This window comes from Mastomys coucha, unplaced genomic scaffold (genome assembly GCF_008632895.1).
Source record: "Mastomys coucha isolate ucsf_1 unplaced genomic scaffold, UCSF_Mcou_1 pScaffold22, whole genome shotgun sequence".
Lineage (NCBI taxonomy): Eukaryota > Metazoa > Chordata > Mammalia > Rodentia > Muridae > Mastomys > Mastomys coucha.
The window spans coordinates 114,118,092-114,130,880 of record NW_022196905.1 but is presented as its reverse complement, the minus strand read 5'-3'; the positions used below and the strand labels follow the sequence as shown (position 1 = coordinate 114,130,880).

Sequence of the window (12,789 nt, the reverse complement as noted above, 5' to 3'; positions counted from 1 at the left end):
GACACGTCTCCAGTGGCTCATCAATGTGACGTTTCAGTGTATCTGTTTCCATAGCTTCAGGCATCCGCTGTGGCCAGGCCTGTCATAAGGACATTTACTGACCTCCTACTGTGTACTGGAGTGCAGCAGGGAACGAGACCCTTCTTATCAGGGACTGGCCGGTAGTGACCATCCCTATGTGGTCGAGGAGCAAGCAGGAAGCAAGAGCCTGTGAGATAGAGATGCTTGGGACAATAGTTCAGGATATGGTGTTCCCAGAAAAAGGGATCCGCCTGTGCAAAGATCCTGGGGTGAGAAGGAACTGCGGGTGCTCAGGTCTATTGAGTTTGGGAGGCAGGGAAACTGGCTCCAGATATGCAGATTTAGGCCTGCATATATCCTGCAGCCCTTTAGGCTCCTGGAGAAAAGGAGGGTGGGTGGGGTCTGAGAGGAAGGGGGGGTCGCCTCACCTGCACCTTGGTTTAACTTTAACTTCAGAGTGTTGCCTATGGAGATTTTTCCGGGGCTTAACTTGGAGGGTGGGGTCCTTAGAATCAGAAACAGCCCCTTCTAAGGGCCTCAAATTTGCCCGTGGTCCTCCCCTGGGGTCTCCTTCAGTTTCAGCACCCTCACTTCAGCCCCCAAGTCCCCAGAGTCTCAGGCCTGCTCTCCTAACCCAGGCCCGAACCTTCACCTCCCAACCTCTCTCCAAGGCTTCTTCAAGCCATGCCTAGTCTGTGAGCTAGAGAAGGGACTGGGCCTCTGAGTGCTGCCAAGACCCCCCAGCAAGGTACAGGGTCTAGAAACCTGTCGGGACCTAGGGGGCAGCCAAGGATCCTGGGAAAAGAGACAGACTGGGCTGAGCTGGTCAGGAAAGGCCTCTAGCCCTCCCTGCCCCAGTGCTAGGGAAGAAACAAGATGCATACAGGTTTCCTTTTAGCTTTGACCAGCTGGGGGACCAGGTCTGAGGACCTCTCTCCTCCCCAGGTCTCAGTTTCCACACTATGCAGAGAGGGTGCAACCTGTCTCAACTCACAGACCAACTCCTACCCCACAGTGAACCTGCAGCTGGGCACATGTGGATGAGAGGGGGTGGTACATCCTAATGCCAGGGTCTGGGAATTTTGCTCAGTTGATAGAGGGGACATAGGCAACATGGCGGTGCACACCTGACACTCCAGCACACAGAGGTGCAGGCAGGAGGGGATCTCAAGTTCAAGGTCAGCCTCAGCTACATAGTGAGCTGGAGACTAACCTGGGATATATAAGGCCTTGTCTCAAAACCAAAACCAAAAACAAAAAACAAAAAAACAAAAACAACCAATGTAAAGTCATAAAACTGGCATACATGCACCAAAACACACAGGGCTCCATTCTAGACTTGCTTAGTATCAAAGTCCCTGGAAGCCTCTGGAAGCTAACCTGTCCTCAGGTGGGGAGATGTGAGCCTGGCTTTGCTCTGATACAGGAGCTGGTGGGCTCTTCAGCCTTGTGGGGCCTCTTACAGACCACAACTCTGCTACTGGAGCACGGGCACTGCCTAGAACATATGCAAATGAACAAGTGTGGCTGGGTTCCGATAAACCCTGTGGCCACCACTGATATTTGAATTTTGTGCCATTTTCATGGCTCCTAAGTTATTATATTTTTTACAACTGTTGAAAGTGTAAAAACCACTCTCCATTCTTCTGCGGGCAGAGTGGGAAGGGTCCACCTCTCCCCCTGCAGTTCACCCCATCACCACCCCCTTGCCAGAGCATCTTCTAAACTTGCCTGTGGGGTGTGACAGGAGCCAACACCCCAGAACCCCCAGCGTGATGTAAGCATGCCTCAGGATGTGCCAGACGGAGCTCATGTTCAGTGCAAACACACACCCGGCCACAGCCTGCTTGTCAGCCGCTGGCACACAAATGTCCTGTCTGCCTGCCTGCAAAGCGGCCAGCCAGCCGAAGGAAGGGGAAGGGAAGGGGGCCAGGTGTCAGGCTTGGGGACAAGAGGAGAGGACAGATGGGTCACGTGGGGGACAGGGGAGACATGATTGTTTACACAGCTGCCTCAGATGTTTCCACTTCTCCACTCCCCAGGAGGTGGTTCCCACTGCCCCCCACGTGGAGGCATAGACTATATCCCCTGACCTCAGGATAGCTACACCCCATTGTCTGTGGCTTGCTAGGTTTCCCTTGGGCTTCCATGTGGGTGAGGATGCTTTTCTTTTCTGTGTTGGGATTTGAACGTTGAGCCCCTGGACCTCACATACTAAGCAAGTGCTCTTCCACTGAGGTACCTCACCTACCCTCTTTAGTGTTCATTTTGAGAAAGGCTCTACCCAGCTGGCCTTGAACTTGTGTCACACCTTATTCTCCTAATGGAATGGTAGACCTGGCTGGGCTCACAAAGTCCTTTGCCTGAAGCTCCACACCACCTCAGGTGATTGCAAATTCACAGGACCTGAGGGGTTGGGCCAAAAGGGCTCACAGAGGCCAAGGAACCACGGGGTTGTGGGCACCAGGGACTAGGAATGGCTTTACCCCTCCCCAACGACTTCTCTGAGGTCTACAAGACTTAGACTCCAGATAGGAAGACTGGGGCTCAGAGAAGGTGAGTCACTTGCCCATGATCACACAGCTTAGCAGCCCCGGGGCCTCCCTGAAGACCTACTTTTCGCAGCTAGAAACAGGTGATCTAGTCCCTGAGGATAGCAGGTTCCGTGGTCTCTGTGGCCCGGGGCTGGGGGTGGGGATAGAGGGTTCTTTTGTGACAGGTGTCTCCCATGTCCCTCTTCATCAGCTAAGACAGACGCCATGTCCGAGGCTCCAGCAACTGTGGCTCAAGATACTTGGCTGGAGACAGGCACAGGGGACCTACACCCTTCCCTGGGCAGCCAGGACTCTCTCATCCAACTCTTAAGGGTAGGCTATGCCCGAGTTACCCAGACCCAGGAGGAGGAATGAGGTCACCCAGAGAAGAAGGGCAGCTCTTGCCACGGGAAGCACTTCCAACATTTACAGTCTAGATGGGATGACAAAGCCCCAGGGAGGGTGGGTGGCCTGCCTAAGGTCACACAGCTTTTCTCTCTCAAACCAAAACTAGGCATCTTAAGTCAGGTCCCAAGAATAGAGATGAAGGCTGGTGTCCCTGCTCCCTGTTCCCCAAGAGCTCTCTCGGGCTTGTTGTTATGTTTGAACTAAGGCAGGGACATCCCGAGTTACCCTGGAGCCTCTAGGGCCCGGGTCCATGGCTACCACACCTCTGAGGCCATTTCCTAGCAGGTCTGGGGCTGGGCTTGATGCCAGAGCAAGAAGAACTGGAAGGAGGGTTCCATCGGGTCTAGCTAAGCCATCCACAGCTAAGCCATGTCCCTGTGCCCTGTGTCCCTGTCACAGCCCATGGTACCTCCCCTATACTTCTGTTCTTTGGGGGTCTACAGTTCGTCAGGCCCATGGCTCGTGAAGCCCCAACTCCATCATTGGTGTTGCCCAGGGCCTGGTACTGGGCTGGGTGCTGGGGAGGGGTAATGGGGGAGGTCTCAGAGAAAAAGACAAAACCAGTTGAGCCCAGATTTTTATCAATCAGTATTAAATCTGTGTCAGCACTGAGGAGAGATAAAAGCCACACATCCTACTGTGGAAATGACTTCTGAGCCCAGTTCTGACGCTAAGGCCAACAGAAAGGTGCATAAAAGCCCACCTGCTAGCCGGGCGGTGGTGGCACACGCCTTTAATCCCAGTATTTGGGAGGCAGAGGCAGGCAGATTTCTGAGTTCAAGGCCAGCCTGCTCTACAGAGTAAGTTCCAGGACAGCCAGGGCTACACAGAGAAACCTTGTCTCGAAAAAAAAAAAAAAAAAAAAAAAGCCCACCTGCTGGCTGTGTGATTGTGGGCAAGCCACTTAACCTCTCTGGGCCTCCATTCACTGCAGTGTAAAATGGGAGTAATCCTTCCCCAGGACGGTTTCTCGAGAAGCCTGGAGAACACTCTTGTACGTCATACTTATGGACACTTACATAGGAGAAGGACCCGAGTGCCTTCTGAGGCCCAGGGTGTTCCAAGCAGGTGATCTGGGCTCCTGTGGGAGTGCCCACATGTGCCAGGGTCCAAGGAGCTGCAGTCAGCACAGGAGGTACACTCAGTTCTAGGGACAGAGGGAGGCCATGACAAACAGGGGTTGGAATCGGTGGTCTCTTGAGGCCCTTAAGACCTGGCAGACTTGGCTGCCAGCTGCTGCCCTTTAACAGCCAGGCCCCAAGGGACTCAGAGCCAGTATGCAGTACCAGGCTGGGCTGGCATAGGTGAGCCAGGGGCTGAGACACAGGCTGGGAAGTGGGGGTGGGTGGGGGTGACAAGGACTGCTAGAGCATCCCCCAAGGTGGCTGTGTGATACCTTGGATGGCCATGAGGGTCCTGAGTCTGTGAGGGGTCCTGGGTCACGGTGCCTCCTGCCTCGCTCTCCTCCTCTCTTCTCTGGCAGTTATGGGGTCTATCTTAGATGTGAGGATGGGGGTACCTCTGTGATGGAAGAGTGAGAACAGAGAAGGTGATAAGGAGCCTGATAGGAGGAGGATGAGGAAGGTGGAGGGGAGAGAGGACACTCATGGAGATGGAAGGGAGGAGAGGGAGGAGGAGGAGTCACTGGGGGAGTTTGGGAGCAGTAGCATGCCCATATTCCTTTTCATGCAGGAACCCCAGGTTCCTCCCCATTTTCCCCTGAACCTCCTGCCCCCTACCTAGCCACTGAGACACAACAGAGTCACACCCAGCCCTGGCCAGTCTTCAGCATAACCCTGCCTCCTGGATACTCGCTCACCATGAGCCCACTCAGCCTAGGACAGCAGCCAAGGACATGGGGGCCCAGACCCAACAGAGCCCACCTTGGAACCCTGTGGATGAGGACAAAACACCCCTGTCTGGCCCAGGAGTTCACTGGGCACAGCGAGAAGCTGTGACTTTGGACAAAGCCCACACGAGTCCCCAAGCCTCTTTTCATCTGCAGTATGACCCTTGGTCAGGCTGTCCAGCCCTAAGTCATTTTACAGGGGCTGAGGATGCAGCCCAGTTAGTGATGTTCCCTGGTGTGCCTGAGACCCTGGGTTCAACCCCCAGCTCTCCATAAACCAGGGGTGGTGGAGTACAGCTGTAATCCCAGCACTGGGGAGGCAGAAGGGTTAGAAATTCAAGGTTATCCTCTGCTACATAGAGAGCTTGAGGCCAGCCTGGGCAACGTGAAACCCTGTCTCAAAGAAAAAAATATCAATATGAATTTAATGAGCATCTACTGTGTGCAAGTGTTAGGAATGCCACAATCAACAGGATGGACCCAGAAAGCCTGCCTGTGGGATTCAGTCCTGGTGGGGTGAGGAGGTACACAGAAGTCCAGGACCTGGGGCTGTCACTGACCTTGGGCCTGCACAGCTGCCAGACTGTGGCTGTGTCTCTTCCAGATCCTGTGTGGCTTTGTCCTTGCTCTGCCTCCATGGCAGCCTCTCTAGGCCCCTCCCACATTCTCTCTGGACCTGGTCCAGGCTGCTACCTCCACCTGCTCAGACAGCAGTGACTGGGGTGCATGAAGGAGCCTGGCAGGCAGCCCCATCGCCCGGCACCCCGAGCTGTAGAACAAAGGACCCAGCCATCATAGGTGGCTGCCAAGACAGCCTGCCCAGACCTGCAACCAACTCTTCCACAGTGACAGCGCCACAGCCCCTGTGAGTCTCTGTCTGTCTCTCTTGAGCTCCAGTGGGGATCACCAAGGATAGCAGAGCTTTGGGGAAATGGCTGAGTTGGAAGCAGGGGGATGGAGGGTCATTCCTGTCGAGGCGTGAGTAGCCAGGTCCTGTGGAAGAGGCGGCATGAGTTCAAGCTCTGACTAGCTAGCTCGGTGACCTCAGACACATAGTTCTCTCTGGGACTCAGTTTCCCCATCTGTGCAGAGACAGCAAATTCAGTTGCCTACCTGGATAACAGGGCAGGCAAAGCCTGGGAACCCACGGGTCTAAGAGTGCCTTACACTTCACCCCATGGCACATGGTAAGTGTTTAATAGACCCTTGAAGGCACTGGCCTTTACGCAGCCATTTCTCCCAAGCTCTGCTTCCCTTGGTTGACTGCACTGGAGCCCAAGAGAGACAGACAGAGACTCACAGAGGCTGTGGCGCTGTCACTGTGGAAGAGCTGGGTTGCAGGTCTGGGCAGGCTGTCTTGGCAGTATTACATCAGTGATTCCAGCACTCTGAGGCTACCGCAAGATTATCAGTTTGATACCAGCCTGGGCTACAAAGTGAAACCCAATCTCAAAACAAACAGTGCGAAAAAACAACAACGAAAACAAAATAGAAAATACTTGAAGTCATGCACAGGGTGGCCCTGACCCAGCTCTGATGACCTGTTGCTAAGGAAACCAAACCTTGTAACCATGGTCTCTGGATGTTTGAGGATCTGGAAAGCCAGGCTAACGTGTCCTTTATCCCCTCCCCATTTTTTTTTTTTTTGAGACATGGTCTATGTAGCCCTGGCTATCCTGAAATTTAGTAGGCCAGGATGGCCTTTAACTCACAGAGATCCACCTACCTCTGCCTCCAAAGTGCTGTGATCAAAGGCGTGAGCCACTATGCCTGCCTACACTCCCAGGTTTTTTGTTTGTTTGTTTGTTTGTTTGTTCGAGACAGGGTTTCTCTGTGTAGACACTCCCAGTTTTTAAATGTTGCTCATGAGTTTTTTTCTCGTCATAAGCAGTGGTGAGTAGAGAAAGCCCACATTCATGCCAGTGAGAGCCTCCATTCTGGCCATGGGAATGGCCCACTTAGTGTCATCCATATCCACATATTACATCATCCATTTGTTGCATCATTCATTCATTGCATCATTAATTCATTGCATCATTCATTCATTCATATTCAGCCATCATTTCCATGGCGCTGACCTTATGCTACTGACAATGCTGAGATGAAAAAGAGACTGAGAGCCGGGCGGTGGTGGCGCACGCCTTTAATCCCAGCACTTGGGAGGCAGAGGCAGGCGGATTTCTGAGTTCGAGGCCAGCCTGGTCTCCAGAGTGAGTTCCAGGACAGCCAGGGCTATACAGAGAAACCCTGTCTCGAAAAAAACCAAAAAAAAAAAAAAAAAAAAAAAAAAAAAAAAAAAAAAAAAAAAAAAAAAAAAAAAAAGAGAGACTGAGAAACCTTCTGGGAGAGGGGTGTGGCCGACTGAAGGGGACACAGACAGCCTGTCCCCTAGTAATGCAGCTTCTGATACTAGAGAGTGCGTGGTGTTAAGGGAGCCTGTGAGAGCCCTTGGTTCTCCTTTGAGATGGCAGAGAGGATTCCAGAGTTACACCAAGAAAGTTAAACTGGGCGGGGAAGAAAAGCGGGAGGGTGGAGGAACCATTTAGACAATCAGGTTTTGGCAGGTGGCAGCCTCCCCCGCGCCTCCAAGAATACTGTTGTTCAGTATTGTGTCCATTTCACATGCTGGAAGGAACAGCTTGGGGGGTCCACAGGAAGAGGATTCAGGGTCCCTCTGCCTCCTCCCCTTACCCTTCCCACTCTGAGCTGTTGCTGAGCCAGGCCATCTGAACCTCAGGGCATGGGAATTGGTGTCAGGGAGGCCCCAGGGTCATGGAGTGCACAAAGACTTCCACACAAACACACACACACAAACATACACCAGCAGCAGCAGCCTTAGGGCATCAGTGGCCAAACAGAGTGATGAAAACCTTGGGCCCAAGTCCCCTACACCCCAACGCCAGCAGCCCACCCCTAGGGAGCTTGGGCAGCCCGGTGCCCAAACCACTAATGAGCCAGCGCCAAGCCCACGGGAGCAATCATAGAGAAACAGAATCTGCAGGTTCATTGATTGCGGCCAGAGCAGGAGGCCCTTGACCCAGAGCCAGATGTTTCTCCCCCAGTCATCCAGTGCTGGGGCCGGACTTCCGTGTCTTCCTGAGGAGCCTCAGTTTCCCCACTTTTCAGATGGATTCCCTTAGGAAAATGATATCAAAAGACGCTACTCAGTACAGGGCTGTCTTTCTTACTGCTGCAGGAGGCCGGCACCAGCCCTGAAGGCAGCCTGAGGTGCAAAGCTGTAATTCTCCTGGCTGGGGTTTCGCTTCAGCCTCAGCGCGTCTCTTACTTTCTAGGTAGCCTCTGTTCCTCAGTTTCCCCCACGGTGACAGGGCCTGTGAATATACACAGTTAAAGAAGCAGCCACAAATAGTCTGGAATCTAATGGACCAGGGAACTGAGGACAATGCTGCGTGTGTCCCAGAACTGCCTGGCACCTGGGCATCCTTAGCTATACCTGGGGACCTGTGCATTCTCAGCTGTACCCAGGGCAGCCAGCTCCATTTCACAGTGTGGTTGAGGATAAGATGGGGGTCGGGGGGAGGACAAGTGAGTTCTGGACAGGGAATAAGCTTACTGCCTGTGTCATTGGTTTCTGGGATGGTTGAAGACACCACAACGTCCCCACCCACCCACCCCAGCCTGGCATCCGGAGATGCTCAAACTTGCTCAACCCACTCGCTCCCGGAGCCCCAGTCTGAGGCCCCCAACTTGGCAGGACTCCCACAGGCCTTCCTTCCCATCAGGTCTGTGCCCCTAACTGAGGTCATGTCCCTCAAGGAAGCCACCTCCAAAGGGAGGGGCCCCTAGAGGGGACTGTTTAGTGACAGAGAGGCAAGCAAGGGTTACCTCCATCCACAAAGCCACTGTGTTCTGAAGAGCTGGAGGTGAGAGCTCCTCCCCATACATACTGTGCCTCTAGGTGTGTGGGGGGGGGGGGGGGGGGGGGGTGTCTGGGTAGGAAAGCAAACTGAAGTAGTGAGCTCCCTGTGAGCTCAGGAAGCTAGCAATCCTCTGACTCCCCACTTCCTCTCCTGTGCTCAGCCCTCAACTCTCACCTTTCCTTACCTCCCCTCTCTAGTCCTGTCTCATCAAATGTTAAAAGGGACCTGTCTGTGTGGCTTGAGAGGGAAGGGAGGGAGGCAGAGGACAGCAATGTGCCTGCAAGGGGGCACACATAGTAGGTGCTCAGCAAAGGGTAAACGTAGGGTATGCAGTAATAGAAATTGATGTTTTCTGGTAGTGCTGTGTCCCCACCCCCATCTCCCTTCTCTCACTGTCTCATCCCCAGCCTCCAGGCCTCCCTGGCTCTGCTGGCCGGCCTCTAGATTTCCAGGCACTCTCTGGTCCAACACACAGTCCCTGCCCTCTGGCTCCCAGAGGGATCGGCATCTTGTTACCTCTGGCAGGCTGTGAGTGAATGTGTGTCTGCCTCTCGGTCCCTTTGTCTCCATCTCTCTCGATTTCTCTGCCTTGTCTCTCTGTCTCACTCTGTCTGACTCTGTCTGTCTGTCTGTCTCTCTTTCTCTGTTGCCCACGTTTCCTCCCTTGTTTGGCTGTCCCTTCTGTGCTGTCTCAGGCCCTCCAGCCTCCAGCAAACACAAGTTCCCAGCCCCGCATCAGTTCAGGCCACTTTTCAATTGTTCATTCTTACGGGGCAGAGGAAGATGGAACTGACACATAACACCAGACCCAGGATAGTTTTCTGCACAGGTATTGACAGCCTTAGGATCCCACTCTGGGAGGCCAGCCCCAGGCTGGAGAAGCCTGAGCAGTGGTCCATCTCCCAGGTTCATGCACCGGGTGTCCAGTCTTTGGCTCCTTGTTCTGTTCACAAATCTAGGCCAAGGCCACCATGGAGGAGGCTGGCACGGCTGGCTGCCTAGGAAATCTCAGATCCAAATCCAAGCAGACAGTGGGAGCCAGCTGCCTCCCTTCTCTACACACCCCTGGTTCATGGTCACCCTGGGCTGGAGGGGCGGATGGACAGGCAGCAGCAGGCGCAGCAGTGCAGGGTCTAGTAGGGCGGGTGCAGCCGCCCTAATTACTCCAGCTCTCCAGGCTCCGATCCGTTCTCAAAAGGACTCCAGGGACACTGCCTTTAATAACTACCACTAAACAGGCAAGAAAATCCATGCCTGGTAAACAGAGCCCTGGGGAGGAGATACGGGCTGGCCAGCTCCCAGAATCCTTTGTGGCAGAGCGGCCAAGACAATCCTCAGAGCCCTCTCCCAATGCCTTAGGTCCACCTCCTCTCTTCTCTGCCAGACCCTGCCCTTCAGCTCCACGGGCCTGGAATTCAGCTGCATGGGCCACAGCCAGTCCTCCTGGGCAGGTTTTGGAAACACTGTAGCACTGATTGATACAGCCTTTTGTCACCCCAGAAGTTATCAGCCAGCTCAGGAGAGGAAAGCAGAAATGATTCCAGGACAGTGCAATGGCCAAACATGGCAGCTTCGGCAACAGAACTAAGAAGGCCTTACTGGAGAAGGCTGGGCCTTGGAGGAGCTCTGTGGGGTGATTAGGAGTTCACCATGTAGAGACAATGGAAGTGGGTCATGTGTGGGATAGCAGCCAACACGGATCGATCACTTCTCTATGATAAGTCACGTGTTAAGCAGCTGTCCTGCCTTCTTTTATTTTGTCCCCCAGAAGTTGCTTGGGGTCGTTGTTGACACCCCCATTTTACATAGAAGACCACTGAGGCTGTAGGAGGAGTCTGAGTTCCCACAGGCTCACGGACCTACTGCCTGCTTACTAGAAGCACTCTGGAATTCTCGCTCCTTCTGACTCCGAGTCCCCTCTGGCTGAGCACCTGAACAGCAGGTGGGGCACAAAGGTCCAAGTCCCTTGAGTCCCTTTTGTCCCATCCAAGGGGCATGACTCCTCACCATACCACAAAGCTGACCACAGTACTTAGGGTTCATCTCTCAACAGCCCCTCATTCTGCAAACAGGGAAACTAAGGCACTAAGTGGGGAGGAGTCTAGCAAGCAGGAGTGAGGGGACAGGATACAGGGTTTACTCCCAGCACAGAGAAAACCACAGGAAATCAATATGTAGTCCATTAAAACAAACAGGCATCAGGCCCTAGGGAGTCTTTCTGTGGTTGGCTGGGACATTGTTGGTACCATATTTCATGGCACCTCCTACCCTGTCCCTCTCCTACCCCAGCTACAGCTCTAAGCCTCAGTTTCCCCCAGCTCTCAGGGCCGGTGCTGTTGTGAGGAGCAGCCCTGGCTATTGGCAAGGTCTTTAAAACCTGTGTGGTAATACATTGAGGGACAGACAGACAGGGTTTGTGGTCAGAAGGGGAACCTCCCAGCAGGACACTATGCGGGCCACCCCCATCTGGCTGTAGGTTTCTGCACCAGGCACCCTGGAAACACCTCATGTTGTGAGGACCTATCATGTGAGGCACTGTGCCCAGACTGGAGATGAGGGGCTGGGGGGCTAGGCAGAGGAGCCCCCCATGGGCCAGAGCTGTTAGGAAAAGAGCCTGCTGAGGCCAGGATGAGTAGCAGGATGTGGGGTACAACAAGGCAGGGACAGAACATCTCACTGAGCAGCCAGGTGTGGGGAGGGCTTTCCTAGCCTATGACATCCATACAGACCTGGATTAAAGAAGTCTGAATATGACTAAGAAGTCATAATCCAGGCAGAAGGAACAGCCATGCTAAGGCCCCTGAGGTTTAAGATGGCTAGGGAGCAGCGGAGAGGCCAGGTCATCATGAAGACTTCAGCTCTTAGAGGCCACTGGGAGCCACAGAGGATTCTGGGCTTCATGAGGATGGATGGAGGGAGGATGCCCTGGATGCCCAGTGGGGTCAAGATCACGAGTCTACTGCTGTGGGCCAAGCAAAAGAGGCAAAATGGCTCAGGCACAATGACTGAGAGGAGCAGGGGGTGGGGTCCACCTGGTCTCAGGAGAGAGGTGGAGCCAATGGCAGCAAATTTGGAAGGAATCAATGCAAAGACAGGACCCTCCCCACATCCTCAACCGCATTCTCCTGGTGGGAACCCAAGGCTGACACAGGAAGTTACCTGAATGTGCTTACAGAACTGGATAGTCATGACCCGGAAACTCCAAATGAGGGCTGTCTGCTCCTCATCTCCCTGGGATCCCCTGAAGACTGCTAGAAAGGCTACCCTCAAGTCCTCCCAGTGTGTCCCTGTCGAGATGAGGCCAGCCTATTAACCCTTTGTCTCATTGCAGCAGTGACAAAAATGCCTGGCAAAATCAATGTTTATTTTGACTCCCAGTTCAAGGGTGCAGTCTGCTGTGGCAGGAAGGCATGGCAGCAGGTGCCCGGTCATGTGACACCGCAGTCAGGAAGCAGAGAGAGACAGATGCCATTGCTCAGCTCTCTTTCTGGTTTGTTTTGTTTTGTTTTGTTTCTGCAATTCAGGACCCCGGCCCACAGGGATGGTGCCACTTACATCCAAGGTGGATTCCCATCTCTCCTATCCCAGTCCAGAAACTCCCTCCCAGACACACCCAAAGGTTTGGCTTCTAGGTGATGCATACTAGGCCCTGTCCAGTTGATGATCAATACTGGTCAGTTGATCAATAAATGTTGCCCAGGCCACAGAGGCTTGGGGAGGCATGAGGGCTTTCCCACAACTTTGTAGTGGGTGGCAGCCTTTCCACAGGTGTGTCCGGGAGAGTCATTTCTGTGCTGTAGCACCTGGGCTACACGGTCCAGAGCCAGCTAAGGCTCTGAGGAATCCTGCTGCCCACGTTATTGGTCACTGGCCAGTTTTCTTCAGGAGCTGGGCTCTTAGGCAGAGGGGTTAAGCTTCGGCCAGTGCAGAGCAAAGGCAAGGGAAGCCACAGCAGTGGCCAACCACGGGGCAGGCCGAGATGCCAAAGAGTTGTGTTGGGGTCTGGATGGCTCTCTAAGAGCACAGCAGATACTCAGTACCTGTTGATGAGAGAGAGAGAGAGAGAGAGAGAGAGAGAGAGAGAGAGAGAGAGAGA

The 12,789-nt window shown here is 53.8% G+C and overlaps 1 protein-coding gene across 3 annotated transcripts in view; it reads left to right on the top strand.

The window, feature by feature from the left end:
• The window catches only part of Dtx1 (deltex E3 ubiquitin ligase 1), a 32,176-nt gene that overhangs the window by 2,839 nt on the left and 16,548 nt on the right, over window positions 1-12,789 (top strand). The gene's annotated exons all lie outside the window — the stretch shown is intronic.